This window comes from Nelumbo nucifera, chromosome 5 (assembly GCF_055504915.1).
Source record: "Nelumbo nucifera cultivar China Antique chromosome 5, China Antique-T2T, whole genome shotgun sequence".
Lineage (NCBI taxonomy): Eukaryota > Viridiplantae > Streptophyta > Magnoliopsida > Proteales > Nelumbonaceae > Nelumbo > Nelumbo nucifera.
Genome location: NC_142653.1, coordinates 50,078,268 through 50,099,026, shown reverse-complemented (window position 1 = coordinate 50,099,026; position 20,759 = coordinate 50,078,268).

Sequence of the window (20,759 nt, the reverse complement as noted above, 5' to 3'; positions counted from 1 at the left end):
CTCATCCTTTCTAATCAGTTCTTCAACTCTTTGCAACATATTGCTGAGCTCTTGCAAGCTGACATTCAGCTTGTTCATGTTGTAGTTCATGATGAACGGATTAAAGGAAGGAGGCAAAGAGTTAAGGATAGCATCTATCTGGGTTACAAGGTCCAGCCCGGATCCAAAAGCCTCTAGTTCGTTAATGTATCCCATCATCCGAAGACAATGGTCATGAACTTGTTGACCCTTGAACATTTGTGCGGTCATGAACTGTTTCAAGACCTTTTGTCAAGTAGAACGATTCTGCTCTTCATACATTGTCCTGAGACTGTCCAATATGTCCTTGGCAAGTTCGATCTGATCGAACTGCCTCTGTATCAGGTTGTCCAAGGAGGCAATGATGTAACACCGGGCAAGGGAGTTTTTCTCCTCCCATTCTTGATAGTCTCTCCTTCGAGCCTCAGAAGCCCTATCACCCGGACGCTCCGGGGCAGGATTCTTTGCCACTTTGTCCAGCTTTTCAGAAACTAGGACCAGCATAAGGTTCCTGTACCAGTCAGCATAGTTTGGGCCCTTCAACTTGTTGTCATCAAGCAGTTTTGCAAAAGATCCGTTTGCCATTTTCTAATAAAAGAGCAAACATCAGTCAACAACCTAATTTGATTCATGTTCATTTCATAGATATGGATTTCAATCTACGATCCATTTCCATTTATTCATCTCTGAGATTTCCCTCCTTTCTTAGTGACGGAGACTACGGGTTGTCTCTGGAAATGTGGGAAATCACATAGGGTGCATGGAGCCAACTGTTTCAGCTGCATAACCCCACCACCTTTCTGTGAAGGATCATATCCACTCATCATATGAGTTTTCCTTTTGGCCTCTATCAGACAAGGTTCAGAGCCGTTTTCAGGTAAACCTTGTTGTCCAATGAGTGCTACCCATCATATTCGTGAACGCCAAGGTACCGTGAGAGAGTTCCCATTTTCTGGTGAAGCCCCTCCCATATCGGTCTATGACGCCCCTATCATCTTATGAAATACTCAGACAAGCCCAATAACAAATGGATAGCCCATTTTCTGGTGCGTTTCCTCATTACTGAAGGACCCATCCTCATGCTAATGATGGAAGGCCTTTAGAGAGTTCATCATATGAATCTCCCTATCACATGCACTCATATTAGCTGGAGGGAACAGCTAATTACGCCCTAGTTCTTATTTTAGGTCAAACCAAAGTGGTTCCCACTGACTTTCATAAAACCAGATTTCGGTGAGCCTGAATCAGCTAAGGTTCCGCACGTAACCTCTTGATGAGGTGTGGGGCCCACCACTGAGGGAGGTCATCCAATGACCAAAAGGGACACCATGGCAATGATGTGCATTCAGCCATGGTGTGCACAAGAGCCACTGTCGATTGAGCATGGGCTAAGTACTTATGGCACATGTACGTAGCACATCACACATCCATACATCACATGCAGGGATAAAATTGATCCAATCAATTAATCATCTGTAAGGCCCATTTGAAGCCCATTTTAAATCCATAATATTAACTATTAATATTATCTAGGTATATGGGCCGAATGGTTCACCCCATATAGCTTTAAATGTCAAGTGGGCTTTTAGCAGTTTTAACCTTTTAAAACTGGACCTTTACAGGTTGGGCCGAATTAACCATTTAATTAAACACCAATCCTTAGGCCCATTAGTGGGAAAATTAGGGCAGACTTTCAGCCTTGATTAAACCCTAGATTCGATTCAAACTACTTGAATCAATCTTGGTTCGAATGGGTCTAGGGTTTGATCTTTAATTCAAGAAAATAATCTGAAATTAAATACTGATAAAAGAAAAACAAGAATCAGTAATCAGGGTTGTTTGCACAATCCATCCTGCAAAACAGAGGTTAGATCACAGAATGCAGTTTCAAAAACTGCAAATCGCAGATAGCGATTCTCCCATCTGCGAAATCTCCTTTTCTGCGAAATCTCCTTTTCTACGCCGCCATCTTCGATCCAAAATAAAATAAAAGAAATCCTATTTATATTAATAATTACATCAGATCGAATACCTATACATTGAGTCTAGAAAATAAAAAAAAAAATTATTTACAGACCATAAATAATTCAAGAACTGCAAAATCGCAGGTTCCCTGCGCAAACCAAGAATTCGATCTCCTCTTGTACGAACAACCCATAAAAGCCATGCATTCTATAAAATATATAAGTTTCCTAAATAATTATATTAAAATACTCAAATACCTTATATTTCAACCCATAACCAATCTTTTGCACACATTAATACCTCCAATGTATCCGGATGAAGACTTCTATGATGTGGTGGGCTAACAAATCTTCCGCTAATACTAAAAGCAAATTTTGAAGTGACAGTGGATATAGGAATAAGCCAAGACATTTCTAGCAATCAACTGCAAAATAGGATACCTAATCCTTATTATCTTCCACCACTCCAATGTGTTAAAACCAATCCTTCTAGGTATAATTGATTCTCCAAATAATGATCTAACTCAAACTTGACATATGCAACATTACTCTTTGAAGCCACATACAAGTCATAATTACACGTGATCCAACTCATCAAGACTAGCAATCCCTGACTGAGAAGTTGAAGCCATTGAAGATTCAAACTTAAAGCTACCACCCCTAGACTTTGATTAATACTGAGTAACCAAGCCAAAAAAAAATCTTAGACCTTTTTAATTTCACCTAAATTTGCATCCTGTCCATAGATAAATTTATAATAATACTCCAACAATGTCAACTTGTATCTAAGATCTAAGACAATAGATACATTCAAAATACCATGAATCTCACACTAATACTTGTAAAATGTCCTATGTAGACTCAGTACAATAGCCAAAAGGGAGTAGTTGACTCTAATCCTAAGAGGGTTTGGATAGCACAACAGCCACCTTCCTCAAATGATTCAGTTGTAGAAGGTAGAAATCTCTCAAACTTTCAGAGGTTTCCTTCTTTGGATAAGGCCCACTCTCCAATGGAACCTCTCACTCTGGATGGTCAGTAGAAGGATGGAAGGGACCAGGCTACAAAAAGTGCTTTTCTGAAGCTTATGGATCTGCAGATAAATTAGATATTTCCTTATATCCAAACATTAATGGCTTAGGGTTGATAAATATTGAGAAGATCTCACCTCAGAATCTTGAGGACAGAAAGATAAAGTCTAACACCTCAGCTAAGAAGCAATAACAAGGCCAATTCAGACGGTAAGCCCCAAGAAGTTTCCTATCAAAAGAGTGTTGTTCGAAAATACTGAAATGCAAGCCAACTTGGGAAAAGCTAATAAAGAAAAGCAAAATTAAGATTTGCTCTTTGGAAGCCAACCCAATAGATATTTTCCCAATTGTTGGGAACACACCAAAAAATATCCTGACAACAGATAATGCTAAGATGACACCCAAAAATAAATAGGCAAGTGAACACACAATTTTTAATGTGGAAAACCTCCTCAATGTGAGGAGTAAAAATCACAGGACCTAGTCCAGTAAAATCTCCACTATAAAGATATAATAAGTACAACAAAGTGTCTCCAAACAAAATGATTCACCACAAGCCCCTACTCATAATCAACTAGTGGAAATCACCAAAAACAGTCCAAATAACCCACAATAGGGTACAAACAGCACAACCAAAAGAGACGAAGAAACGAAAATCTGACCGTATAGACTAAAGCTCATGATGTCAAGAACAATATACTGAAAAATCATCAAAAACGGAGCACAAATGATTACCCGTTTTGATGAAGACAGTGAGCAAAAATCTTTTCTCGTTGAAGGTTGAAGACGTGGCTGGCGTCGTTGGCTACTGCCTGTGGCGCCTAGCGGTGACTGTTACTGCTACGGTGACACTGGTGCGGCAATCGGTGAAGGCTGGAATTCAAAGTTCGAACAGACGGACCTGTTTCGTTTGCAGAATAGGAAAGGACGATGTTAGTCCCTTTCCAAAATTTTCTTCTCCCTTTTTGGTGAATTCGGCGGTTTTCGTCGATAGAGAAAAGATAAGAAGGATTTTTTTCTTTTTATATTAAAGGGTTGTGGGCCCCCACTTGAGGAGGACCCACAAAAAACTCCCCCTCCGACTCAAGTGGAGGCAAATGCCAAACCGGCAATCAAACGACAAGCTTCAAACTTTCCTCTCGACAAAGTCTTTGTCAACATGTCTGAACCATTATCATCTGTATGAATCTTTTCAAGTTCTATCAACTTAGAGTCCAGAACATCCTGTATCCAATGATACCGCACATCAATATGTCTAGATCTACCGTGAAAAGTAGGATTCCTGCCAAGATGGATAGCACTCTGACTATCACAATATAAGACATACCTCTGTTGAGTGAAACCAAGTTCATGCACAAACATTTTCATCCACAACTCCTTACGTGCTTCAGTAATAGCGATGAACTCAGCCTCAGTCGTAGACAATGCAACACACTTCTGCAACCTAGACTGCCAAGCCACAGCTCCCCCTGCAAAGGTAATCAAATAGCCAGAAGTAGACTTTCTAGAATCAACATCCCCAGCCATGTATGAATCTGTATAACTGCAAAGAATAGGTTTCCCAATTCCAAAACAGAGTTTTAAACTAGAAGTACCCCAGAGATATCTCAATATCCACTTCACAGCAGTCCAATGTTCTCTACCTGGATTGGATAGAAAACGACTAACAACACCAACTGCACGAGCTATATCAGGCCTTGTGCAAACCATTGCATACATTAAACTCCCTACTGTAGATGCATAAGGAATATGTTGCATGTCTCCTTTTTCTTTATCATTAGAAGGAGCTTGTCTAGTACTAAGCTTAAAGTGTAAAGCAAGAAGTGTACTTATCACTTTAGCTTTATCCATATGAAACCGCTGAAGTATATGTCTTGCTGGTCCCAAGTCTTTCATTGCAAAAGACTTACTAAGCTCCTTTTTCAACCTGTCAATTCTAGAACAATTATGACCAACAATCAACATGTCATCAACATAGAGCAATAAAATGATGAAATCATTATCAGAAAACTTCTGCACAAAAACACAATGGTCTGAGGTTGTCTTCTTGAATCTCTGTTGGATCATAACAGACTCAAACTTCTTGTACCATTGCCTTGGGACTTGTTTCAACCCATATAGACTTTTCTTCAATCTGCAGACATAATCTTCTTTACCCTTCACCACGAAACCTTCTGGTTGCTCCATGTAAATTTCCTCCTCCAAATCACCGTGAAGGAAAGCAGTTTTTACATCCATCTGCTCAACCTCTAAATCAAGACCGGCTGCCAAACCAAGAACAACTCGGATAAAAGACATTTTGACAACATGCGAGAAAATCTCCTCAAAGTCAATTCCCTTTTTCTGACGGTAGCCTTTGACAACTAATATAGCTTTGTATCGTGGATTAGAAGTATTTTCCTCAGTCTTTAACCTGTAAACTCATCGATTTTGCAAAGCTTTCCTATCCTTAGGCAACTTGACCAGCTCAAAAGTATGGTTGTCAACTAAAGATTTCATCTCATCATTCATAGTGGCAACCCATTCTTTCTTGTGCTCAGACTCCATAGCCTCTTTGTAGCATTCAAGTTCTCCCCCATCAGTAAGAAGCATATATTCATTAGACGAATAGCGAGTAAAGGGAATATGCTGTTTAGAAGACCTTTTAAGTGGGGCAACAATTTCACCAATATCACCACTGGCAGAAGCATCAATATCATCAGCAACATCATCATCATTATCTTCAACCAAATCATCATGAATATGATTCTAGCCATCATCATGATTACCAAACTCAGCTACACTGGGCATATGTGTCTCAGGAACTGGATTAAGATCAACCAACCCACCAACACTCGAAGACTTTGATTTCTCTGCCTTATCAATATCTTCAATGATTTGATCCTCCATAAAAATAACATAACGACTTCTGACAAGCTTCTTTTCAACTGGATCGTACAATCTATAGCCAAATTCATCATGACCATAGCCAATGAAGATACATTGTCTTGTCTTGACATCTAACTTTGACCTTTCATCTTTTGGCACATGCACAAATGCTTTACAGTCAAAGACACGTAAGTGGTCATAGGACACATCTTTTCTGTACTACACCCTGTCAGGAACATCATCTTGCAAAGCAACAACAGGAGATAAATTAATAACATGTGCAGCGATATATAAAGCATCACCCCAAAAAGATCCAAACAACTTTGCTTCTGAAAGCAAACATCTAACTCTCTCCATCAACGTCCTATTTATCCTCTCTACCAGGCCATTAAGCTGAGGAGTCTTAGGGGGCGTCTTCTGGTGTCTAATGCCCTGCTACCTACAATACTCATCTAATGGTCCACAATATTTACCACCATTATCAATGCGAATACATTTCAGTTTCTTCCCTGTTTTCCTCTCAACAGAAGTCTAAAACTGCTTAAAGACACCAAGTACCTAGTCTTAAATCTTCAAGACATAAACCCAAAGTTTCCTTGAATGATCATCAATAAAAGTAACAAAATAAAGTACACCACCAAACGTTTTTGTCTTCATCGGACCACAGAGATCTGAATGCACCAACTCAAGCAACTCTGATTTTCTAGAGGGAGGATGGCTCTTGAAAGAGACTCTATTTTGTTTCCCAGCCAAGCAGTGAGCACACTTTTCTAACCTTGCACCTTTGAAACCTGAAAGTAGATTCTTCCTGACCAAACAATCAAGTCCCTTCTCACTGATGTGGCTAAGTCTCTTGTGCCATAACACTGACGGGTTATCACACTCAACTGCATTCACACCATCAATGGAAACTGAAGTCTTGGTGTAATATAGACTAGAACACTTCTTTCCACATGCCACAACCAAAGAACCTTTAGAGAGTTTCCACTGTCCATTACCAAAGGTACTAACATAACTATCATCATCAAGAACACTAGTAGAAATCAGATGCAAACGAATGTCTGGTGCATGTCTAACATTTTTCAAAATCAATTCAGTCCCATTATTTGTTTCTAGACAAATAGTGCCAATGCCAATCACCTTTGACTAGCCATTATTACCCATCTTTAAAACCCCATAATCACTTAGAATATAAGATGTGAAAAAATCATTTCTCGATGTAACATGAAAATAGGCACCACTGTCAACAACCCAACTTGTCTCATCACAAGCAACATTAATCAAATTCTCATCACAGACAATCACAAGATCACCTGCAGTGGTGGTGGAAACATAATCATCATTGTCATTATCTTTATTTTGCTACTTACCTTTGTTACCTTTATTGTCCTTCTTCAGCTGAAAACAAAATCTTTTGATATGTCCCTTTTTACCACAATAGTTGCATTCAAGGTTTTTGTACTTAGACATTGATTTGCTTCTAGCCTTACTTTTACCTTTGCTACCTTGTCCTCGGTCTCTATCATTGCTTCTCCCCCTGTTTTCAATAATCAAAACCTCTGATTGAGAAAAGGATTCTTGTTGAGTTCATCGTCTGACTTCTTCATTCAAAACAGCAGTTTTTACATATTCCAAGGTCACTACACCACTAGGAGTAGAAATGGACAAAGTCACGCGCAAATTTTCCCAAGAGTCAAGTAGAGTATTAAGCAACCAAAGTCCCAAAATTTCACCTTCAAATTTAATACCCATGTCGGACAATTGATTAAAGCACCTTTGAAATTCACTTATGTGATCAGAAATATGAGTACCTTCCTTATACCTCAAATTCATAGCTTGTTTCAACAAAAATGATTTATTGTTCCTAGATTTAGAGGCATACAAAATCCCAAGCTTATCCCACAAGGTTCTGGCATGTGAATCATTAGCAATATGATTCAAAACATTATCATCTACCCATTGTCGAATAAAGCCACAAACCATCTCATGCTCAAAAACCCATTCTTCATCAGATTTATTTTCAGGTTTTTGAGTAGCAAAAACTGGTAAATGTAACTTTTTCACAAATAGTAGAACAATATACTAAAAAATTATCAAAAAGCAGAGCACAAATGATTACCTATTTTGATGAAGATAGTGAGGAGAAATCCTCTCTTGTTGAAGGTTGAAGACACGGCTGGCGTCATTGGCTACTGCCTGTGGTGACTGTTACTGCTACGGTGACACTGGAGCGGCAATCGGTGAATGCTGGAATTCAAAGTTCGAATAGAGAGACCTATTCCGTTCACAGAAAAGGAAAGGACGATGTCAGTCCCTTTCCAAAATTTTCTTCTCCCTTTTTGGTGAATTCGGCGGTTTTCGTCGATGGAGAAAAGATAACAAGGGTTTTTTTTTCTTTTTATATTAAAGGGTTGTGGCCCCCAATTGAGGAGGACCCACAACACCAATTCCATCCAATTAGTCTCTATAACAGCTCTTACAAGATTATAGCTAATTAAGGTGTTAACTAATCAACTAAAAAGGGTGTTGAACTTTATCATAGGACCTAATCATAATGCTTTCATGGCTGGTAGACAAATTTCAGATAATGTCCTCATTTTACATGAGCTTATGTGTCACATGAGATTCTCCAAAAGCAAAAATAAGTTCATGGAAATTAAATTAGACATGGCTAAGGTATACGATTGGGTTGAATGGCCCTTCTTGATGGAGACTATGAGCAAAATGGGATTTGGAGAAAAATGGAGAAACTGGATTCAGCAGTATATCTTCAGTTAGCTATCAAATTCTTGTGAATGGCTTACCTATTAGAGTGATTCACTCCACAAGAGAACTTAGGCAAGGAGACCCCATGTCTCCCTTCCTGTTTTTGTTAATCTTTGAAGTCCTATCTTCAAACCTGGAGTGGTATCAGCAATCCAAAAAAATTCCAGGGATCAATCTCCGACCTTCTTTTCGCTGATGACAGCTAAGTCTTTTCTAGAGCTTTAATTCAAGAAGGGGATGAGATTCTAAGAATCCTCAGATTATATGAATTGGTAGTGGGTCAAAAAGTGAACATGAGTAAGTTGGACGTTTATTTTAGTAAAACGGTTCACCCTCCAATTCAGAGAATTCTCTCCAAAGCCTTACGTTTTAAAAGAGTGGCTACCCCAGGGAAGTATCTTGGGCTTCCTGCTGAAATTGGCAAAATAAAGAAAGAAATTTTTTCTTTCATTAAAGAAAGAATTATGGGGAAAATCCAAGGCTAGAAGGAAGAATATCTCTCTAAGTCTGGTAAGGAAATCTTGATTAAAGCAGTCATCTCCACTATTCTGGTGTCTTGCTTCCTTTTGCCTCAATCTCTATGTGATGAGTTGACCAAATCCATGAGAAAATTCTAGTGGGGGAACAAGAATAATTAGAACAAAATTCATTGGATAAACTGGGAGCTACTATATGTAAACCCAAAAGAGAAGTGGATTTAGGATTCAGAGGCCTGAAATGCTTCAATACTGTTCTCTTTGCAAAGCAAGCTTGGAAAGTGGCAACTGTATTTTGAGCCAAGTTCTCAAAGGGAAATATTTCAGAACCAGCACCTTCCTCCAATCTAGACTTCCCAACAATTTCTCTTGGGGATAGAGGAGTCTTATGAATGGCAAGGAAATCCCCTTAAGGGTATCCTAATGCAAGTTGGTAATGGACAGGAGATAAATTTTTGGAATGACCCATAGTTACCTTACCCAACCATAAAATACCTTGTAATAAACCCCCAAACTGTCCTTTTCGCTGAGTCAGTGAAGTAATTGATCCATCTTCGAAGTCATGGAATGTTAGACTCCTAGCTGATTGGCTCCCCATCAATCTAGTCAATGTTGTTAAGGAAATTTATATTCCTAACTCAAATGTCAATGATGAGCTAATTTGGAAATGTGAGAGAAATGGCATTTTCTCAGTAAGATCTGTGTATCATATAGCCAAAGCAATGAATGATCACAAGGGGCGAGTAGCTGGATCGAGCGGAAACAATCCCAAAGGCCAAGGGTTATAGAAAGAAAAATGGAGCCTGCCAATATGCCTAGAGTTAAACACTTCTTTTGGAGGGCTATTCATGAAAAAATTCCTGTCAATCTGAATTTGTGGTAGCAGGGGGTAATTCCTTCTAACTTATGTTCCCTCTGTCAGTTACACATTGAAATAGTAGAGCATTCCTTGCTATCGTGTGATCTGTCGTCTCGAGCTTGTTGGTTTGGCACATAACTGAGGGTCAGGCTTCCAGAAACCAATGATGGAACCCTCATTAATTGGTTGTTGTCTTTATTCTCAGACCCAAGGATTTCAAAGAAAGAAAAGAGGGAAACTTTAAGATCCATGGCCCTGTTAGATTGGGCTATTTAGAAATCCAAAAATATGATGAAATTTGAATCCATGGTTCAAAGTCAAGTTCTGTATTATCTTATTATCATCGTTTGTGTAGGACATCACTCTCAAACTCCCAAGTCAATGGGAGGACCAAGCTCAGAGTAATCAGAGACAGGCTATTGCCCCAGTTCAACGTCCGACCACCCACGATTGTTTTGTTAGAATTTACGTGGACGGGGCTTTCTCTAAAGGCTGCTTCGCTGGGTTGGGTGTTTTAATTCTGGATATTGATAACAGTTTCATGGCTGTTGCTGCTGTGCCGTCTTTGCCTCGCTCCGTCATGGCTGTTGATAACAGTTTCACTAGGTTGCTCCAGTGTGGTGCTATTTTCGAACTGTAAACTCTTGATTGAAAGTCTTACAAGATCTGCTACTTGGGTTGCCTTACTAGCTGAAAGGTGTTCTATAGGACATACTCGCAATATCTAGTTTTTTGAGTCTTGTTTGTTTAAATTTGTGAACAGAAACTGCAATGCTATAGCTCATAAGCTTACGAGTCATTTGTGTCCTACTAGAGGTGTTTGGAGAGGTTCTCCAGTTCTCCTCCTCCTTTTTTGTCTCTTTGGTGGAATGGTTCCTATGATCATGTAAACAGTAAACTTATCTATTCCTAGTAGTAGTAATGAAGCTTAATATATATATATATATATATATATATATATATATATATATATAATCGGTTCAAATATATATCAAATCAAATAGATGCATATCTGAATTGGATTCCATGATGCGAAATCTTAAATTCGAATTCAGATTTTCGAATAGCATTGATAGGCCTAAATGAAGTTGGTTAAGCCCAAAATGAGAACTCATGTATCTTCAACTATTTGCAGTGTGTTATGGGCCCGGGCGTAGGATCGCATCACGGGTTGGTCCACGGGAGGAACCTCTGATCTTCCATTGCCCTTCCCCTTGTGCACAGACCCTATTTTGATTACCTAGTGGGTGATTTGTCCAAGAGACCACCCGAACTCTCCTTGCTCTCTTCCTTAACTTGGAAAACTGAACATTTGATATCCTCATTCAATAATGGTGTCTCCTTAAATAGGAGATTACAAGAGTCCTAATCTTAGGGAGTCTCCTTGCTGAATAGGGAGACTTCCAATTCTATCATGCCAAAGATAAGCTAATCCTAATCTGATAATAAGATAAACTAATCCTAATCTGATAACAAGATAAACTAATCCTAATCTGATAACAAGATAAACTAATCCTAATCTGATAACTTACTAACAAGATAAGATAAGTGGGATAGAATAAGATAAGAACAAGCAAGATGATTCTAATCTGGCGGTGGGTCAGGTTCCTGTTGCTGCCGGCGGCAATGGTACGTCTTTCCGAGGAATGCATCCATAACATTACTCCCCTCTTGGACTACGAGCTTGTCCTCAAGCTCGAACTCCGGATATGTGGCTTGGAACTCTGTCAATGGGATCCATGTGGCTTCGGCCAATGGTAAGCTACACCATTTCACCCAGACTTCAATAACTCCTTGATTGAAACGAGAGCGGATGACAACTTTAGGTTGGGAAATTAGTTTGCCATCTTGCAGGGGTGGCAGGGAGGGGACTTGGTCTGGAGGAACACCCGTAAATGGCTTTAGCAAGATGTGGAAGACATCATGAATCCGACTGGTCTCTAGCAGTTTCAGCTGGTAGGCCACATTGCCAATCCGCCGTAGAACCTTAAAGGGCCTATAAAACTTAGGGGCCAGTTTCGGGGCAACTATACTGGGACTAGTAATAGCTGCTCGGAGAAGCTGCTGTTGCTGTTGTTGATCATGTTGTTGCTTCTGTTGTTGCCGTTGTTGCTGTTGTTGGTTGTTTGGCTGTTGTGGTTGAGGGTGTTGCTGCTGCTATGGACCAAGAAGAGTCTGTTGCTGCTGTTGAGGCCATGACAGGGGTTGTGGCTGTAACTGATGAACTTGTGAGTTATATTGGTTTCCCTCATAACTCCTTTCGTTGTTGGAGAGGAATGCTTCCAGCAGGCGTTGCAGCTCTCGGACATCTTCCTTGACTTCACGAACCTCCATGCTGGTTTCTGCTAGCCTATGTTCCAGTTTGTGGACCTTGGATGATAGTTGCTCCATATCGCCCACGACGGTAGGCTCTTATACCAAATGTTATGGGCCCGGGCGTAGGATCGCGTCACGGGTCGGTCCACGGGAGGAACCTCTGATCTTCCATTGCCCTTTCCCTTGCACACAGACCCTATTTTGATTACCTAGTGGGTGATTTGTCCAAGAGACCACCCGAACTCTCCTTGCTCTCTTCCTTAACTTGGAAAACTGAACATTATCCTCATTCAATAATGGTGTCTCCTTAAATAGGAGATTACAAGAGTCCTAATCTTAAGGAATCTCCTTGCTGAATAGGGAGACTTCCAATTCTATCCTGCTAAAGATAAGCTAATCCTAATCTGATAATAAGATAAACTAATCTTAATCTGATAACAAGATAAACTAATCCTAATCTGATAATAAGATAAACTAATCCTAATCTGATAACTTACTAACAAGATAAGATAAGAGGCATAGAATAAGATAAGAACAAGCAAGATGATTCTAATATGGCGGTGGGTCAGGTTCCTGTTGCTGCCGGCGGCGATGGTACGTCTTTCCGAGGAATGTATCCATAACACAGTGATAGTGCACATGTTGATAGTGCCATTAAAAATCAATTATAATTTTATAAAGGAACTTGAATGTGATATGAGAAGGGATGGGAAGATGGTTCAGATAAATCAAACAAATTACTATAAGACAAATCTTAAAGAAAAGAAAATACATGGAAAGGCATTCATACATTGCAAACAAGAACCTTGTTTGAAAGGAATTCTTGCCACTATGTTTTGTTTGAGAGGAGACTCTTTAGAGACTATATACCATAGGTCTACGTGTTGGTTGACCGCATGTATGTGCCACCTCTTCACTATTTTATGAAATCTCAAAATTTTGAAAGATAATATAATATTTAATTGAAGCTTCTCATGTTTCATATATTTTCAGGCTTTAGCTTGCTTCGAGCTATGACTTTATAAGCAAATTTTAGCAAACCAAAAGGGATCCTTTTTGAGCTTTAACGCTTTTAGAAGCCTAGTCAAAGCCCCAAATAAACATGGTCTTGGAATTTTTATAGTCTAGAAAAGCCTAAGAACCTTTTCTCACTAACCATTAGTCTATAAGGCTTTGGTAGAACCGAGATAAATCTAAGCTAAGCCAATAGTAGTGCTTCTTGCAAACTAATTACATTAAGGGGGTGTTCTTTTTTTGGATTTTGAGAGGGAGAAAGTTGGTCAATGGGATTTTGGTTTCCATTGACAAAGAATCCCATGTTCTTTTTTCAGGTTTATGTGGGGATCAGGGAAATTTTATTTTACTGGGTACCCATAGACTAGGTGGCTAAATAACTTTCCCACTTAGGGGGAAAGTTGCCAACACTTGAATGGGACAAAAATGCCCCTTCTAATAATGGATTTTTGTGGCTAAAATGGTCATTGCCTTATTTACATGAGAAATAAAAGAATATGGGTAAATGCACTTACCCGGGTAAGTGTTTCCCAAGAAAAACTTATCCAGGTAACTGCATTTACCTGGATAAGTAACTTACCAAAAAACAAACAGGGCCCAAGTCCTAATAGATAAAAACAACTTGAAGACTCTAGAACTTGATATATTTATTTTCTTGTTCATTAGAATAAATTTGCATTGTTTGCATAGACTTCAATCCATCTGAGAGAATAGTTTGAAACAATTGCACAGTTGTATTTTAAATCATTAGTGCTCTCAATGAATTTGTTATCATCAAAACACATAGGGTCAACATAAATTACATAAATAAATTTTTTAAATTAATTATTAAGATCTTTGCAATAAAATTCGTTAGAAAATTTTATGTTAGTTAATAAACTTTAATAAAAAATAAATTTTAAATTAGGAGCCCTATGACATTTTCAAATTATCTGAACCAAACCAATCCAATTCAATTGACATTATTATTATTATTATTATTTTTATTACTACTACTACTACTACTATTATTATTATTATTATTATTATTAGTAGTAGTAGTAGTAGTATTATGGATTTTTGGTTCTAACAAACTTTAAACTTTGTGAAAAAACCATTTTTGACCCTAAATATTCAAAAAATGTCATTTTTGTCCTTAAACTATAGTGAAAATGCCATATTAAATTTAAAACCCAAAGCAACAATGTTAGAGATGACGTTAATGGTTCCATTTCATAAAGAATAAAATAATATGGTATGCTGACATGGCATAGTTCAAGTCAAAAAGTCTATGAAATCACAAGTAGGTCTCATGATCAACTAGCTATGATTGTAATGAAATAAAGGGCCACTTTCACCAAAAAAAAAAAAAAAAAACTTAGCACTATCAATTAGAAAAGGGTAAATTGCTATTTGGTAATTGTAATCACCTCCCCTAAACTTTATAACAAAAGTGCATGCAAACCCCCTCTATTAGGATCCTCCAACAAGAGGAATGGAAATGTCCAAAATACCCATATAGTTACTTTTGATCAAAATGTCTATTATTCAAAGTTTCTCTTCATATCAATTGCTATCCCAAATCCTTCCCGTCTCTTTCCAAAAATTGATTTATTTTCTAAATTTTCCCTTCATATCAATCACTCAAATTAAAGCTACAACTCTGTTTTTTTTTGTTCATAAAGTTTGTATTGTTTTTATGTAGAAACCATCCTCAACAGTAACTACATGGGTATTTTGAACATTTTTGTGTCTGTGGGGGTCTACTTACAACTGTCATTGAAAGTTTAGGGGAAGTGATTATAATTACCAAATTTCAGGGGAGGTTTTAGCAATTTACCTTAAATAAAAAACTCATTAATTATTCATTTAACGTGGCAACCAATTGAGAACACTTGGGTTTCAATGACAATTTAGGATCCTACATGAAATAGGAAGACATGTAAAACATCATTTACTAAAAATAATGAGGATGAAATATTAAATATATTTTGGTTTTTGGGCACTTTCAACTATCATTCATGTTGAGAAATTATAATCATTAGTTTCAGTCTTTAAATAGATTTTATCAAGCACATTATAAAATACTTGTTTTCTCCTTGTTTATATTTCAAATAATGTCAAATATAAAAGTGTACAAGAAATTTAGTTACCAACTTAATATTGAATACACATTAAGCAATTACATTTTTTTATTTTAGTCTTTAAATATGTTTTATTAAACACATGAACAACAATTAAATCCTTTAATTTCAGTCTTTAAATATATTTTATTAAACACATGAAATACTTGTTTTGCCCTTATTTATACTTTAGAAAATATTAAATAAAAGGGTAATTTTTTTCCAACCAAAATTCTAGAAATATTATGACAATGTTCGTACATTTTATAGTGGTATAGATTTTGGGATTTATTTTAAGGCAAGTTTGACTGCAAGGTTAGTTCCACCAAGCCAACCAAGGCCAATGCTTTGAGTTGGTTCAAGGTTAAACCTTAAACCTTGGAATTGGCCTAGGTGGGGGTCAGTTCCAAGAATTTGGTAGGGTTGGTTCAAGGCTAAACCCTACCCCCTATTATAGATCTGGTAGGGTTAGTTCATGGCCGATTCAAGGTTAGTTCCATTCAGTTTTGAGTAGAACCTACCCATTTGCTCACCCCTTGGGTTTCCAACCATAAATTTTCCACATTTAAGTCCATGAATGAGTTTGGGAACACCTAAGAACTAAACCTAATTTTAGCCATTGGATCCTAAGGTTAGTTCATATTTAAGCCCATAAAGTGCATCCAATACAAATTATTATCAAGTCCTAAGAGAAGACACATAATTCAAACTACTAGAACTTGATTCTTTTTTCCTTTGAACTCTTGGTAGAAATTATCTACTTTAAAGAGACACTTAATTGGAACAACTACACACTTAACAGTTAACACCTTAGATGTTACTTGGAACAACTACACACTTAACACCTTTCATTAGTGTTCTCAATGAGTTTCTTATTATTAAAATAATTAAGGTTGACAATATGTCATGGGGCTAATCAGCGAGGCCCCGTGCGGCACTCGAATGGGGCGAGTAAGCCTAAGCAACAAAGAAAACACACACAAAAGGCAACATAATATTACACGAATTAACAAAAGGCTACTTGTATTGCATTAATAGGCAGCAAGCACAAGCACACAGTTTAGTGTCGAGGGGATCTCGTGCTTAACCTTGACACACTTATGAACTCACTCGACTACCTACCTCCCCTCAAAGAGTACGTTAAGCTTTTGGGGGAGTGACATAAAGATTCATAAAAAATATGAAAAGTCATACTAAGATAATTACAAAAATGCCATTGGCAATCCCCCCATACAAGAGTACATGCATAGCCCACCCATGACACACACTTGGACACTGGAGTGGCGGCCTGTGGGCGTGGTGATGGCACTTGAAGGCGCAGCAAAATTGTCCCTTGTGACATTCTCCCCCACTCAACTCCGTCTTTGTCCTCGAAGACCAGCTTCTGCTTGTGGCTTGAACTTCTTGTTGGTGGGAAGGTTCTTTAACTGATCCACAGATAGGGTTTCTTCCAAGGCCCAGATAGGAGGCTGGGTAGATGGCTTGTGGATGTTTTTTTTTATGGTGGGAAAAACCTATGGCTAGTCCCTAAGTTAAGTCCCTGCCTGGCTGCTTCATGGTAGGATTTTGGGTGTTCCCTGATAGTGGTAGGAAAATTGGTGGCCAGGGCTAGGTCAAAATGATATTTTAGATTGTTAAGGTGTTGGTTCCCATGCATTTTTCCCCAAGGGTGACTCATAGGGTTACTATGGGTTTTAGCCTGAGGGATGATGTGAATGTGGTCCCTAAATGGCTTTGGTGGCACTCGCTCTCCCCGGTGGTTGTGGTAGTAGATGTGGACAAAGTTTGACACGGCCTTGGGTCTTCTGTTGGCCCCTTCAATTGTGGGCATGGGCGGCTTCTGCTGCAAAGGTGGCTTCCGCTGCTATTGCTGGAGTTGTGGTGGCATTGGCACTGATGCTAGCGCTGACTTCTTCTTGGGGTTGCTGCGATCACTTCTGGTTGCAATGGTGGTAGTTGTAGATCTCTTTGCCCTCACAGGTCGAGGTTGGTGTTGGAGTTGCAAGGCTGAGACTTGCTTCTTCTTGGTGCTGTCTGTGGCGATCATGTTGACCATGCAAGGTGACTGCTCATCCAAGATCATCAGGGTGTCAAGGTGAGGTGCTGGTGCCGCTTTCGCCTATATCATGAAGTCCATTCCAAGGACAACATCAAAATCATCTATATGGACGATGGAGAAGTCAATCTCTCCATCCTAGGTACCGAGTTGTAGTCTTACTCAGCGAGCCATGCCTTCAATAGGTTTGGCCCCTGTATTAACTACTTTGAGCCAGCCGGGCTCTTTGGAGATGGCCAAATTAAGTCTCTTGGCCTCTACAATGGATATGAAGTTGTGAGTGGCCCCCGTGTCAACTAGGGCCCTGGTTGGCCTCCCGCCAATGGTTACATCAACATACCTTAGTCCTCTCTTAACTGAGGCGGGCTGTTTGGAGGTAGCCCCTTTCTTCATCATGGCATTGAAAAGTTGGAGGGCACCCACTCTTGGCGCATGGGTACTCCGTTCCCCATCACTCTGCTCATCATCACTTAGCTTGGCAATGAGGGCATTCAACTTTGCTCGCTTTGGGCAATTCCTGGTCAAGTGCTCCTCCCCATAAATGTAGCAAGTAGGAGGACGGCTGGGTCTTCCTTGATATCTGTTGTTATAGTAACTTTGACTTCCTTGTGGTTGCTTCCCTTTGTGGTGCTCAACTGGTTTGTGGTTGAAGTGCTGCTTCTCCTTTTGGGGGACTCGGTTGTCTATCTCCCCCACTCGAATGTGTGGTACACGGGCTGGCTGGTTTGCTTCTTTCATCATCCGACAGTCTTCGTTCACTAAGTTGTTCGGTCACGGCCATGGCGAAGGCAAGGTCCTGAACATTGTGTCGTTGGAGCTCAAGCTCGGCCCAAGGCTTTAGGCCATCCATGAAGTTGAACAATAAGTCATTGTTTGACATATCAGTGACTTCTAATGTGAGGGCTGAAAACTCTTTGACATACTCATGGAGGGAGTCGCCGTGCTTGAGAGTCTTCATCTTGCGACGAGCGAGGTACTCCACGTTCTCTGGGTAGAGCTGTCTCTTCAGCTCTCGTTTAAAGTCAACCCAGGTACAGATAACACAAGTACCACGTTCTATGTTGACACACCTTTTGCACCACCACAACATAGCGACATCAGTCAAATGCATAGTAGCAGTACGCACCTGAGTCATTTCATCAGTCACATTGGCGGCGGCAAGGTACTGCTCCATTTGCCACACAAAGTTGTCAAGCTCTCGTGCATTGCGGGTGCCTGAATAGGGAGTTGGCTCCCTAATCTTGATGTGAGAGGGAGTATGTGCAAATGAAGTGCTGGCTAGATTGGCGACGACCCTCTTCAGAATTGCACATTCGGCTCTGAGTTCCTCTAGTTGAGCTTGGGTGTCGGAGGAGGCACATGCGGCTGCCTTCACTGAACGACCATTGATGTGGAGATGGTTCTTCTCCACGTTGCCCACTCTTTCTTCATCTCATCGAGCTGGGCTTGAAAACTATCGAGCCTGTCTTGGACCTACGAGTTGGAGGAGTTTGCTTCTTGTTGGCGTGCAGTGCTGAAAATTTCCTTGAGCGTGCCATTGATTATGTCATGAACCTCGTCCACGACTCCACTCAGGCGACCTCATATCTCGACCAGGGTACTGTCCATGGCTTCCATGTTTTGATGCAGCTCGTCTATCGAGTCTCGCATCTCACCTACGATGGCTTCGCAGCACAACATGCGCAAGTCAATGGCTGCATGCTTGTTGGAAGATTTCTCATGTTTGCTGGGCTTCGGTGCCTTGTCCTTGCCGATGTCGTCGGCGGGCACATCATCGACCTCATGGGCTGTGGAGAGTCCATGCTCGATCTCCTCCATGATGTCCCTGTTGTGCTTCATGCTGTCACTCGCGTCACGGGTTGAATGGCTTATAAGGAGCTCCTGCTTTGATACCAACTGTCACGGGGCTAATTAGCGAGGCCCCGTGCGACACTCGAATGGGGCGAGTAAGCCTAAGCAACAAAGAAAACACACACAAAAGGTAACATAATATTACACGAATTAGCAAAAGGCTACTTGTATTGCATTAATAGGCGGCAAGCACAAGCACACAGTTCAGTGTCGAGGGGATCTCATGCTTAACCTTTACACGCTTATGAACTCACTCACTACCTACCTCCCCTCAAAGTGTACGTTAAGCTTTTGGGGGAGTGACATAAAGATACATAAAAAATATGAAAAGTCATACTAAGATAATTACAGAAATGCCATTGGAAATCCTTCCATACAAGAGTACATGACACACACTTAGACATTGGAGTGGCGGCCTGTGGGCGTGGTGGTGATGGTACTTGAAGGCACAACAAAATTGTCCCTTGTGACAAATAGGCATTATCTTAACATTTGAGTAATTAAAACAAAAATTGAGAATATATATTTTCACTGTGAACATTTTAAGAGAAATAAAAAGAAAATAAAACATTGTTCCCAACACAAAAACGGTTAGGATGTTTTTGTATAAAAAACTAGGGGTTGTAATTTATAAAACACCATGAGAGATCTACTCAAGTGTGTTTCGTTTGTAAAAAATGTTAGAATAAACATAAATAGAAGGGAAGGATTTTATTTGGTTTTTCCCCTTCATATCCCCTTCCATGGTCCAACAACCTGCTCCTAGGCTCCAACCCTAACTTGAAAATAAAATAGATGGTTAGAATTAAAAAAGGGCAATGCTTGTTAGTTATCATATTGGAAAAAATATGATGGTATAAGAGTCACTTCACCTCTCCTTGTTTTAGTTTTAGATTTTAAATAGGTCTTGGGACATGAGTGTCGTTATTCTCATTAAAATAAATAAGTTGAACCCAGCAATTTTATTTGAGTGGGGATAAATAGTGAAAAATTAAAAAATCTCAAAGGTGACAATTGTCCACAATCACATATATAGATCTGCCAAGTTTTGTGACATATTATTATTATTATTATTAATTTAAGTTTCATTTACAATAGTAAAATTAAAAACAATATACAAAAATAAATTTAACTAAATTCAAAGTCCATATAAATTTTATTTTAAAAGCATTAATAAAATTTAGGTAAAAATACTAAAAACCAATGAAATTTAATAAAAAATTGATACAAATTTATACACAAAAACAATGTTTGGGTGAAGGGAAAATCTAAGATACGAAAAAGATATGGTATGAAAAGAGTTTTGACCAATCAAAACCCACCTATGAATTTTGATAAATTACACCTGATTCACTACCAAGTTGATTCTAATTGCAGATGTTTTTTAGATATCATATTTTTTTCATATTCTAATTGCAGATGTGTGAATTCACATCTG